At 45.3% G+C, this 7,969-nt stretch overlaps 1 protein-coding gene across 1 annotated transcript in view; it reads left to right on the top strand.

Annotated features, from left to right (window-relative positions):
- Positions 1–5,842: 5,842 nt before the first annotated feature.
- LOC140453963 (synaptic vesicle glycoprotein 2A-like) overlaps positions 5,843–7,969 on the top strand; it is a 30,202-nt gene continuing 28,075 nt past the window's right edge. The window contains exon 1 of the mRNA XM_072548845.1: positions 5,843–5,975. The gene's annotated coding sequence lies outside the window, so the exon portion shown is untranslated. The remainder of the gene's footprint in view (positions 5,976–7,969) is intronic.

Here is a 7,969-nt window from a genome sequence, read left to right as displayed (position 1 = left end):
AGTTGTTACTGTCAGGTGCTGTGTAAATGGGAGTTGTTGTTGTCAGGCACTGTGTAAATGGGAGTTGTTGTTGTCAGGTGCTGTGTAAATGGGAGTTGTTGTTGTCAGGCACTGTGTAAATGGGAGTTGTTGTTGTCAGGTGCTGTGTAAATGGGAGTTGTTGTTGTGAGGTGCTGTGTAAATGGGAGTTGTTGTTGTCAGGTGCTGTGTAAATGGGAGTTGTTGTTGTCAGGTGCTGTGTAAATGGGAGTTGTTACTGCCAGGCACTGTGTAAATGGGAGTTGTTGTTGTCAGGTGCTGTGTAAATGGGAGTTGTTGTTGTGAGGTGCTGTGTAAATGGGAGTTGTTGTTGTCAGGTGCTGTGTAAATGGGAGTTGTTGTTGTCAGGTGCTGTGTAAATGGGAGTTGTTACTGTCAGGCACTGTGTAAATGGGAGTTGTTGTTGTCAGGTGCTGTGTAAATGGGAGTTGTTGTTGTCAGGTGCTGTGTAAATGGGAGTTGTTGTTGTCAGGTGCTGTGTAAATGGGAGTTGTTGTTGTCAGGTGCTGTGTAAATGGGAGTTGTTGTTGTCAGGTGCTGTGTAAATGGGAGTTGTTGTTGTCAGGTGCTGTGTAAATGGGAGTTGTTGTTGTCAGGTGCTGTGTAAATGGGAGTTGTTGTTGTCAGGTGCTGTGTAAATGGGAGTTGTTACTGTCAGGTGCTGTGTAAATGGGAGTTGTTACTGTCAGGTGCTGTGTAAATGGGAGTTGTTGTTGTCAGGTGCTGTGTAAATGGGAGTTGTTGTTGTCAGGTGCTGTGTAAATGGGAGTTGTTACTGTCAGGTGCTGTGTAAATGGGAGTTGTTGTTGTCAGGTGCTGTGTAAATGGGAGTTGTTGTTGTCAGGTGCTGTGTAAATGGGAGTTGTTACTGTCAGGTGCTGTGTAAATGGGAGTTGTTGTTGTCAGGTGCTGTGTAAATGGGAGTTGTTGTTGTCAGGCACTGTGTAAATGGGAGTTGTTGTTGTCAGGTGCTGTGTAAATGGGAGTTGTTGTTGTGAGGTGCTGTGTAAATGGGAGTTGTTGTTGTCAGGTGCTGTGTAAATGGGAGTTGTTGTTGTCAGGTGCTGTGTAAATGGGAGTTGTTACTGTCAGGCACTGTGTAAATGGGAGTTGTTGTTGTCAGGTGCTGTGTAAATGGGAGTTGTTACTGTCAGGTGCTGTGTAAATGGGAGTTGTTGTTGTCAGGCACTGTGTAAATGGGAGTTGTTGTTGTCAGGTGCTGTGTAAATGGGAGTTGTTGTTGTCAGGTGCTGTGTAAATGGGAGTTGTTGTTGTGAGGTGCTGTGTAAATGGGAGTTGTTGTTGTCAGGTGCTGTGTAAATGGGAGTTGTTGTTGTCAGGTGCTGTGTAAATGGGAGTTGTTACTGTCAGGCACTGTGTAAATGGGAGTTGTTGTTGTCAGGTGCTGTGTAAATGGGAGTTGTTGTTGTCAGGTGCTGTGTAAATGGGAGTTGTTGTTGTCAGGTGCTGTGTAAATGGGAGTTGTTACTGTCAGGTGCTGTGTAAATGGGAGTTGTTACTGTCAGGTGCTGTTTAAATGGGAGTTGTTACTGTCAGGCGCTGTGTAAATGGGAGTTGTTGTTGTCAGGTGCTGTGTAAATGGGAGTTGTTGTTGTCAGGTGCTGTGTAAATGGGAGTTGTTACTGTCAGGTGCTGTGTAAATGGGAGTTGTTGTTGTCAGGTGCTGTGTAAATGGGAGTTGTTACTGTCAGGCACTGTGTAAATGGGAGTTGTTGTTGTCAGGTGCTGTGTAAATGGGAGTTGTTGTTGTCAGGTGCTGTGTAAATGGGAGTTGTTACTGTCAGGTGCTGTGTAAATGGGAGTTGTTGTTGTCAGGTGCTGTGTAAATGGGAGTTGTTACTGTCAGGTGCTGTGTAAATGGGAGTTGTTGTTGTCAGGTGCTGTGTAAATGGGAGTTGTTACTGTCAGGTGCTGTGTAAATGGGATTTGTTACTGTCAGGTGCTGTGTAAATGGGAGTTGTTACTGTCAGGTGCTGTGTAAATGGGAGTTGTTGTTGTCAGGTGCTGTGTAAATGGGAGTTGTTGTTGTCAGGTGCTGTGTAAATGGGAGTTGTTGTTGTCAGGTGCTGTGTAAATGGGAGTTGTTGTTGTCAGGTGCTGTGTAAATGGGATTTGTTACTGTCAGGTGCTGTGTAAATGGGAGTTGTTACTGTGAGGTGCTGTGTAAATGGGAGTTGTTGTTGTCAGGCGCTGTGTAAATGGGAGTTGTTACTGTCAGGCACTGTGTAAATGGGAGTTGTTGTTGTCAGGTGCTGTGTAAATGGGATTTGTTACTGTCAGGTGCTGTGTAAATGGGAGTTGTTGTCAGGTGCTGTGTAAATGGGAGTTGTTGTTGTCAGGTGCTGTGTAAATGGGAGTTGTTACTGTCAGGTGCTGTGTAAATGGGAGTTGTTACTGTCAGGTGCTGTGTAAATGGGAGTTGTTGTTGTCAGGCGCTGTGTAAATGGGAGTTGTTGTGATCCTGAGCAGAGTCAGTGGTGTACAGCACAGTGAAAGGAGTGTTAACCATCTAACCTGACCATTTAGAGGCTGCACTTCCTGATTATTTTTCTTGCCACTTGATCTTTCCCCTGAACACTGTTAGCCTCCTGCTATCCCTGATGTCACAGGCTGCGCATGGCCTGCTCTCATATCCCCAGTAACACCAGCAGATGGCGGCTCCTGGGAATAGCTGGGAATGTTCCATTAGAAGATTTTCCGAGTCAGGAAGGGGTAGATTCCTTTTCACCTGCCTGTCACACAGCTTAGCTCCAAGCCAGTCAGTTAGTTCAGAATAGAATTATTGTCGATACTAAGATCGAAACACAGGAGAAGCACAGGAATTGTTTGCTGCTCATTTTTACAAGAAAATGCTGATTGCCTGGGAATGAGCTGTTAATGTTACCTTGTCCCCACTGGTAACTGTCAGGGGGTAGCATTTAAACACATAATAAGTGTACAGGGTATGTCCCACTTGATCCCCAATGTCAGTTTAGACCTAACCCTTTGCCTCCCCTTGTGAATGACTGCCTTAGACTTTGATCAAACCCCCTGCTGCACAGCACTCCAACTCCCAAAGTCCAGTGGTATCATGAGCTAATCGACCATGATCAAGTGCAATGATCTAGGCCTCTTTGAGTGCAGCACAGTGACTCAGTAGTCAGCACTGCTATCTCAGCACCAGGGACCTGGGTTCAATTCCAGTTTCGAGCGACTGTCTGTGTAGAGTTGGCACGTTCTCCCCGTGCCTGTGTGGGTTTCCTCTGGGTGCTCTGTTGTCCTCTCTCAGTCCAATGGTGTGCAGGTTAGGTTGGATTGGCCATGCTAAACTGTCTCTCGGGATGTGGATGCTAGGTGGGTTAGCCATGGGGGATGCAGGGTTACAGGGATATGGTAGGTGGGTGGGTCTAAGTGAGATGCTCTTCGGAGGGCTGGTGTGGACTTGGTGGGCAGAATGGCCTACTTCCACACTGTTGATTTTCTATCTAAACTAATGAGACAAGGAACCAACTTTGTGTATTGAGTTTATGAACTGTGTATAAAGTTGCAAACTGCATTAAGTACAGCCCCAGTCTAGACAGTGTGGAAGTTATATCCAATTACTTCCACTTCTGTTCCATGTTGGGACAGTTGAACTTATGGACGGAGGTAGGGATTAACCCGTTATTTATGCTGTTAATCATAAATTACCTCCTGCTGCCTGTCTTGTCTTCTTTGTAAAATGAGAATGGGGTCAAACTGATCGTGAGTCCTCACATGGTTGAATATCCTGCTGGATACGCACTGTGTGTCTTCACACAGGAGATCCAACCATCCAGTCAGGGTACTGCACAGAAGGAGGCAGCAACAGTGCCTTCCAACCACCTGCTCACAAATACCCAGTTTGGGTTCAATCAGGGCACTCATTACAGCCTTGGCTCAAACATGGACAAAGAGCTGAGTTCCAGAGGTGAGGTGAGAGTGACAGCTCTTGACATCAAGGCTGCATTCGACCGAGCCTCAGGCAAAACTGGAATCAACAGTTATCAGAGAGCAAACACTTTGGTGGTTGGAGTCATCTTCCTGGCACCTTGGAAGATGGTTGTAGTTGTTGGAGATCAGACATCTCAGCTCCAGGACATCGCTGCAGGGTTTCCTCAGGGGAGTGTCCTAGGCCCAACCATCTTCAGCTGTTTCATCAATGAACTTTGTCCACTATAAGGTCATTTGAGAATGTTCGCCGATGATGATGGCACAATGCTTAGCACCATTTGCAACACCTTCAACACTGAAGCAGTCCATGTTCAAATGAAACAAGAGCTAGATAATATTTTCATTTGGATTGACAAGTAGCATTGACAAGTAACATTTCTGCTACACAAGTGCCAGGCAATGACTATCTCCAATAAGAGAGAATCTAACCCTTTTCCTTTCACATTCAATAGCCAAACCATTACTGAATCCCTCACTATGGACATCCTTAGGGGTGGGGAGAGGGATTATCCTTGTGCAGAAACTGAACTGGTATCACAATATAAATCTTGTGGCTACAAGAGCAGGTCAGAGTCTGGAAACACTGTGGTGGGTAATTCACCTCCTGACTCCCCAAATCCTGTCCACCATCTACAAGGCACAAGTCAGGAGTGTGATGGAATACACCAAAAGTGCCTGGAAGGGTGCAGCTCCAGCAACATTAAGAAGCTCGATACCGTCCAGGACAAAACAGCCTGCTTAGCTGGCACTGCATCTACAAACGTCCCCTCCCTCCACCACCTATGCTCAGTAGCAGCAGTGTGAACCATGTATAAGGTGCACTGTGGAAATTCACCAAAGCTTCTTCCAAACCCACGATCTCTTCCAACTGGCAAGGTCACAGGAGCACCACACCCTGCCTGTTCCCCTCCAAGTCACTTGCCATTCTGACTTGGAAATATATTACCGTTCCTTCACTGTCAAAATCCCGAAATTCCCTCCCTCATGGCATGGAGTGCAGTGGTTCAAAAAGGCAGCACACCACCACCTTCTCAAGGGCAGCTGGGACTGGGTCTAACCACCAATGCCCATATTGCATGATTGAATTAGATATACCCAAATAGAATTGTAAAATTAATTCACTGATGCCAGGAACAGTTACCAATCCCAGAAATATTTCCTGATCTCAGAGACAGCTCCTGATGCCACTGATATTACCTGTTCCCAAATTTGGGGATACCTGCTGACTCTGTTAATCCCAGAAACCACCTTATGCTCGGGGTACACCCCAATCCCAGTTAAAGCTCTCAGTCCCCGGGTTTTCCTGATCCCCACAGAAACCCTCTAATCTCAGGAATACTGTCTGATTCCAGAAAAATCTCCCAATTGCAACAAGGAGCTGTCGATGCCAGAAATTCCCCATTGCTTGATTCCAAGGACAGGTCCCAATGCCAGAGACAGTTTCCAATCCCAGCTCACCACGTGAACTTCAGGTTGCTTTTCTGCCTGAGACTGTGAGGTGATTAAAATCTGAATGGAGCCGATTCTGGAATTCAAGGAAAGAAAGAATGGGAACATGAAAGGATACATTAACAAATTGGGAATGAGGGAAGAACGAGCTGGGAATTGGTGGAGGAGAGGAAAACGAGCAGGAGCAGACTTTTGGCCTTCAAACGCAGTTGAAATCCTCATCTTACCAACATTAAATTTTAATTATAATGTTTCTGACAGCTCACCAAGCAAGCTGTCCTTCCTGACAGAATCTATAACAGCTGGATAATCTTGACTCTTACCACCTCCACCCACCCCCCCCCCCCGCCCAACTCTCCATGTGGACTCTTCCTGTAGGATGGTGTATGTGAGAGGGAGAGAGAGAGAGAGGAAGAAACAGTGACTGTGGTACCCAGATCTCTGAGCCTGCATCCAGCAAGCAGTACCCTGCATCCAGCAGAGACTGTGGTATCGACCCCTCTCTCAACAGTCAGGTAAAAAAAATATAAACTCACTACAAATCATCTACCTTTGCATTTTCAAAAAGAAAAAAAAATTGCAAAATAATCATTTTTGTTTTGGAATGTCAGAGGGAGTAATTTCCAAAATCTCTTCTGCCTGTTTGTCGGTGTGGCCATTTTGTCCTGAGAATCCTTGAATGTTGTTTTTTGCTCCCCCCCTGGTCTTTACATTTTGTGGAAAGATTCATTTTAACAGCTCTGTGATTTTGATTGTTCATGTTAATTGTAACAGTGTAATGGCAGGCATGTGGGACTGAAATGTGAAGCTGTGAATTGAGAGAGATGGAACTGATGGAATGGGCTGTTAGTTTGACCTTGTCAGTGCTGATTATTGTCACCCTGTATATCCGGAACTCTCCCCATACACTGCTGAAGAATTTGTACACCCAGATTTGTAAAAAAAAATGATCTCACTAGTATGTTTAACATATAGTCAGATTGGGCAATGCAGAAGATTATTGGACATACTGTGCTTCAAGGCCTGCTCTTGTTAATATCTGGCTTTGGAAATGATTGAGAAAAATCCTTTGCTTCCTCAGTGTGGGAATCTTCAGGATGGTTTGAGATATAGACCGTGTGACAACAATGCAGGCTGTAGTCAAAAGGGTGACAGGTTCTATTTAAAGTGACACATGGCATGTTTCAGATTGTGCTGCTGTTTTTGTATGTCGATATGATGGTTTGTCTCACTGATTAAACTGCTCTTTGTGGGGATAAACACGCGGTTGGGTAGACAAGCCAGAGATACCCTGGTACAGCTGGCATGGTGCCTTCTTGTTGCCAGCTGTATCCAGGCTTCCGTCTCTGTCATGCAATTCAAGAGAATTGCCCCCAGGCACTCAATGAACATGGGGATGCTGAGCATAATGCGACATTACAATGTGACTGAGTACCGGGAAGTGAGGAGCACTGCAGGGGCTTACAGCTCGAAAGATGGGGAGCAAAAGACTAGAGAGAGAGGGAGCGGGGGGAAGTGGAGAGACAGGATTTAAAGGGAACCGAGTAGAGAAAAATAATGGTGGGGAAAGCAGGAGAGAAAAAAAAAGCTTGAGGAAGAGACAGAGGGAGAAAGACAGAAAAATGGAGACAGGCACAGAAAAGGGCAAGACCACGAGATGGAGGAAGAGAGAAAAAAATAAGATCAAGGAATAAGGTTGGAGGTGAAGAAGTGCAACAGGAGTTAAGGAAAGAGACAGTTTGCAAAGAGAGGGAGAGATGGAATTAAAATTGAGAAACAGCAGGCATATCAGTACAGAAGGATAAGAAAGAGAAATATCCTTCAGATCAAGGTGAAATCCTCACAACCACCCTCTTCGCCCTTGCTTTTGATCCCTGATAACAATTTGGAATTTTTGGCAGTTACCATAGAGCTGGAACTCAGAAACCTGACCCACAGAAGCCATTCCTGACATTGTCATACCTCCAATAATAAATTGAGAACAAGATCATTGGACACACAAATGACTGGGGCCCACTATCATCGAGTCAGAGAGATGTACAGCCCAGAAACAGACCCTTCGGTCCAACCCGTCCATGCCTACCAGATATCCCAACCCAATCTAGTGCCACCTGCTATTTAACGACCTCTCAACAGTCATCATTTTATTCTCTCCTTCCTCTATTGCTGTCCACATGGACTGAAGACACTGTGTACATCCAGAGGCTTACAAAGGGAAGTCCGAATGGGAGCTTAGGAATCTATATAAATAATAAGTATCTGGGAGAGAGTTACAGACTAGGATCTAATCAAGGGGTTCAGGCTGGTTTAATATATGTAACAGATACCCAGGAGTGAATTGCAGACCAGAAGTGGACACACAAATCGAGGTGTTTGGGGTATGGGTTTTTATATATAGAATAACACATACCTGGGAGTGATTTACAGACTGGGATCTAATGGTGGGTTCATATATAGAGTAGCAAATACCCAGGAGGGATTTACAAACTGGGATCTAATCATGGGGTTC

The sequence above is a fragment of the Chiloscyllium punctatum genome, chromosome 28, assembly GCF_047496795.1.
Source record: "Chiloscyllium punctatum isolate Juve2018m chromosome 28, sChiPun1.3, whole genome shotgun sequence".
Classification (NCBI taxonomy): Eukaryota; Metazoa; Chordata; class Chondrichthyes; order Orectolobiformes; family Hemiscylliidae; genus Chiloscyllium; species Chiloscyllium punctatum.
This window is presented reverse-complemented; position numbering and strand designations above follow the sequence as displayed.